This window comes from Molossus molossus, unplaced genomic scaffold (genome assembly GCF_014108415.1).
Source record: "Molossus molossus isolate mMolMol1 unplaced genomic scaffold, mMolMol1.p scaffold_m16_p_3, whole genome shotgun sequence".
Lineage (NCBI taxonomy): Eukaryota > Metazoa > Chordata > Mammalia > Chiroptera > Molossidae > Molossus > Molossus molossus.
In genome coordinates this window covers 106,153,662-106,158,859 of record NW_023425366.1, presented here as the reverse complement: position 1 = coordinate 106,158,859, position 5,198 = coordinate 106,153,662, and the positions used below count along the sequence as shown (strand labels likewise).

General features: G+C 42.2%; 1 pseudogene; it reads left to right on the top strand.

Annotated features, from left to right (window-relative positions):
- Positions 1 to 1,027: 1,027 nt before the first annotated feature.
- LOC118642829 lies at positions 1,028 to 1,708 on the top strand (annotated as a pseudogene).
- The last annotated feature ends 3,490 nt before the right edge of the window (positions 1,709 to 5,198 follow it).

Here is a 5,198-nt window from a genome sequence, read left to right as displayed (position 1 = left end):
CAATTCATATCACTCTCTAATGTGTACATATGAGATCTAGACACAAGATGTGTGAAGTGATACCAATTTTTTATAGCAGCAACTACACTGACACTGAAAACTAGAATTGCAAAAAATTATGTAAAATATTATATAAGATTGCTAAAGTTGTTTTTAAAATAGTAAATTTAAAATTTTCAGCTTTAAACACTTTTGATTTAAAACTTTGACATTTATTACTTATATAGTTGTACTCTGCCCTATAATTTTAACAAACACTTAAATATTTAGAGAGCAACTTTGAAAGGTTTCTGAACTTTAAATTTTTAAATTTTAATTTCATTTCTATTCTCTGCAAAAACATAATTCAATTTTTTTTTACTTTAAAACTACATATGTAGCCCTGGCCGGTTTGGCTCAGCGGTTAGAGCATTGGCCTGCAGTCTGGAGAGACCCGGGTTTGGTTCCCGCTAAGGGCACGTACCTCGGTTGCAGTTTGTCCCCGGCCCTGGTTGGGTCGTGTGGGTGGCAACCACTCGATGTGTCCCTTTCACATCGATGTCTCTCTCTCTCTCCCTCCCACTCTATCTGAACAAATTATCAAAAATTGTCCTCAGGTGAAGATAAATAAATAAATAAATAAAACTATATGTACATTTTATTTTTGTCCTTTGAATCATTACTGCCAGTAGAACATAAATTAAGCAGAAACTTTTATCGCAACATATTTAGTAATTTTATGGAAATAAAGGCAAGAGAAATAAGTTTTATGGATAATAAATATATAATAGTTCATAAATTATAAATTTTTATTTTATTTTTCATCCAAGTACTGCTGGCCCATCAACTTGCTCAAATATAATGAAATCCCATTTTCTTTGATATTTTGCTAATTTCAAAATCAGATTTGTTTGGGGTTTTGTTGTTGTAATGAAGTTGTCAGGTAAAAAAATAAAACATTTAATGAATCAGCTTGTTTGCTTGATTTATAACTTTTAAAAATACAGATGCATGGAAGAAACTTGAGTGCAGCATGGACACGGGGAAACAAAAGAAAACAAGGAAGTATGCGACCATGAAGTGAAGGCTCAGCCTCAGAGATCACAGGCTTAAAGAAAAGGATAGATTAAAACCTAAAAAGAGCCCTGGCCGGTTTGGCTCAGCGGCTGGAGTGTCGGCCTGCGGACCAGAGAATTCTGGTTCAGTTCCCACTAGGGGAACGTACCAAAAAAAAACCTGAAAAGAAAAAGCCCCAGGGCACTCAAAGAAAGAGAAGTCGACTAACACCCCTCCTGCTTATTCTTCCAACATAACACACAGCTGGACTCATCTTACCACATCCTGGTTGATACCAACTTCTATCAAATTTTCCATTAAGGCCAAGCTTGACTTAGTGCAGTCAGTGATGGACTGTCTCTATGCAAGTGTATCCCTTGTATAACTGATTGTTTAATGGCTGAAATTGAGAAATTGGGGCAGAAGTATAGAGTGGCTCTAAGGATCGCCAAGGGTGCAAGATTTGAACCGTCACCATGCACACATACAAGAACCTATGCAGATGACTGTTTAGTGCAGAAGGTAACTCAGCACAAGTGTTACATTTTGGCCAGTTGCCCAGGACCTTAAAGGAAGAATCAGGAAGATCCCTGGAGTTCCCATCATGTACATTTCTAACCATAGGTACAACATTGAGCGGATGCCAGCTGATTATGGAGCCCCTCGGTTCTAACACTTAATGACAAAGTTCCTCTGCTTTCCTTCAACCAGCTTTCTCTGTTGCCAGTTCATTTAACATGCTACAGCATGAGTTATTGCTCCACTTACCCATTTGCTGCTATGAGTTGAGTATGGTTAAATACACTCACTTTTTTTTATTTTAATTCTCACCTGAGGATATTTTTCTATTTATCTTCAGATAGAGTGGGAGGGAAGGAGGGAGGGAGGGGCGGGGGGGAGGAGGAGGAGGAGGAGGAGGAGGAGGGGAGAGAGAGAGAGAGAGAGAGAGAGAGAGAGAGAGAGAGAGAGATCTACAGGAGGGACACATTGGTTGGTTGCCTCCCACACAACCCCTACCAGGGTGGGGGACTGAACCGAAGTATGTCCCCTGACAGAAATCAAACCTGCAACTCTTCAGTTCATGGGCCAACACTCCAACTGCTAAGCCAAACCGGCCAGGGCTACACTCACTTTTTAATGTTGTTTTGAAAATGCTATTTTCTATCATTTAAAAACTTGTTGCATCTTTTTATAAATCAGATGATTGCTTACAAAAAAAAATAGAGAGAGATAGAAGTAGACAGAGAACTAGCACAAAGGACTCTTTCTGACCTCTTATCCTGGCAGTCTGCTTGATGTTAGGGTGTGAACCTTTGATCCAAGAGAGCAGCATTTCTCAATTTTGCCCGGCAGGGAAATTTGGAGATGTCTGGAAATATTTTCTCTGTCTCAACTTGCATCTAATGTGGGGAGGCCAAGAATGTTGCTAAACATCCTACAGTGCACAGGGCAGCCCCCCCCCCCCCAACAAAGAACCCAAAATGTCAATAGGACCCAAGTTATTCTAGTAAGGGCAATAGAGAAACCTCAAGCCTCCAGGAGCAGCAGCAGCAGAGCTCAGGAGCACATTAGGGGCACAGATCAGAGTTGTGGAGTCGAGACCTAGCTGCAGCAGAGTTCTCCACTGGAATGGGTCACAGGGACCATGGAGACACCACCCCAGCTACAAAGCCTCCAAACTAATTCTCTGGCCCTTTCCGAGATTCTGGGTTACCTTATACCCATCAAGAAATTAAACTAGCTAAAGTGGTTTGTTTTGTTTTGTGCATCTAGGAACACTAACTGATAAAGCAGGATAGATCAATATCCCCACCCGCATTTGAAAGATAACGAGATTGATCTCCAAGAAGTCCCAGAGCAGATCAGTGAAAAAGTTGGAAGAGCTGTGCTAGCTTACAAGTGACTAGAATTTAGCTCAAACCAATAAATTTAAACTTAGGTTTAGCTCTAGCCAGTTTGGCTCAGCGGTTAGTGTCGGCCCAAGGACCAAAGAGTCTCAGGTTCGATTCCAGTGAAGGGCACGTACCTCAGTTTCAGCCCTGGTGGGGTCGTGCGGGAGGCAACCAGTCAATGTGGCTCTATCACATAGATGTTTCTCTCTGTCTCTCTCTCCCTCCCTGCCACTCTATCTGATAATAAGTAGAAAAATATCCTTGGATGAGGAATAAAAATAATAGTAATAAAATAAACTTAGCTTTAGTGATTTACTTGAAATTTAACTGAATTTAAGTTGAGCTCAAACTAGTCCTTTTTTAACAAGAGGGTGTTACTCCTCGCTCACAGAATACAAACAAGGGAGGAGCAGGCGTGTAGCTGCCCCTCAGGAACAACCGGAAACCCAGACTCCAACACCGGGAGGACCTGATCCGTCTCCTGTGCTGTTCATGAACATACCTTTGTTATTGTTCCCACTGGCTTTTACCACATGGCAGAAATTATGACAATCACTAGAACGCAAGGTTCTTATCTTACAGTGTCCACCATTTTAAAGAGATAAACCTCACATCTCACCAGTTCAAAATATCCCAAGTTTTCTTCAACATGGTTTGGCACAGGTGCCCCATCCAAGGGGATCTGTCAGAGGGCTGGGATTTGGGAGTGTTTGAGAACCATGTGGATACATGGAAGAGAAGGAAAATAAAAGGTAATGGAAAAAGCCACCCTGAGAACAGAGAATGCGATGGTCTCCTGACACCCGCTCAAAGAAATCCAATCCCTTTCCTTTACTTTTTATCCCATCCTTTTCCTTTTTGTAACGGAAACCCTTACTAACTTCAGAGATTACTCTAAGCATTTGCATCAGGTAAACAATGCATATGAATTCACAGGTGACTTCTTGCTCTTCCTAAACTCGCACTGCTGGGTGGCTGGATCTCTGTATTGTCGCCCTCACCTCTGGGCCTGGGTTCATGGAGCAGCCATTCTGGGGCAGAGCCCATCACAGTGGCAAAAAGACAAGAGGCAGATCTCACACCAGCCACTAAATGCTTCAGCCTGGAAGAAACACACATTTCTGCTCACAGCTCATTCACTGGCCAGAATTAGTCACCTGGAAAGTGCACGTGCCCAGCAGGGAGAAAACCCTGTATTTTGCAAGCAGCTCTATTTTAATTATCACCATCACTTCACAACCATTATATTTATTCGTCACAACTACTATAAGACGTATTACTATTACCACTATATTAAAGGTGAAACTGACACAAAGGCAAGGAACCTGGCCTAAGATCACAGTGAGCAACTAATGAGGCCAGCATGTGACCCCAAAGCCTTCCTTGGCTTATCTTCTGTGTGGCCTTCAGCACTTCCACTGCCTATTAGGTCACTTAGGACACAAAAAGGGGAGGACTGGGTGCCAGGATCATGACCTTGAACTGAATCCAGCCCACATCCCACTCTGCTCCATGCTGCCGAGACTGATTTTGGGGTCCATGGAATTTTGTGGACTGAACACTATAGCACTGGATAGGATTCCACTTTAAATAGCTTGCTCTCCCAGCCTGAGGGCCAGAGATGACTTGAAACCTGCAGACATCCCCTTCGATAGGCTAGATGCTGTGGATACAAATGAGTAACAGGGTTCCTGCCGTGGAGGCTCCAACCAGGGCCCAGGCCAGATGTTTTTGCACTTCTACCCACCCCTAGTCCTGGACCTAGTAAACATCCAGCAGTTATGAAAGCAGTGCATAACAGAACACAGTAAGGGCCAGCGTAACGGGTAGGCTGTGGTGTAAAGAATTTAAATCCTGACTTTGCCACTTCCTAGCCTCTTGAACAAATGGCTTCACAGCTCTGTGCTTTTTTTCCCACCTAAAATACTGGAGTCAATAATAGAATCCATGATATAGAATTAAGATTAAATGAAATTACAATAAAGCTTAGTTCCATGCTTGGCACACAGTAAACATTTAACAAGTACTATCTTAAGGCATTTGTATGTTTAGAAAAAAAAATTAAGTATAATAGATGTTCCTTTTGAAGATTTATGGTGGAAGTGAACTTTAACCTGGCTCTTGGGAACACCTCTGGGGAAAAGGCATTTGCAGGTGGGGTAAGCCATAAACCAAGGCTCAGAGGTGGGAAACATGGTGTCTAGGATTTAGGACTGGCAGCTGTTTTGGAAAGCAGTGGACTAGGCTGGAAAGCCAAGTTGAGAAATCAGC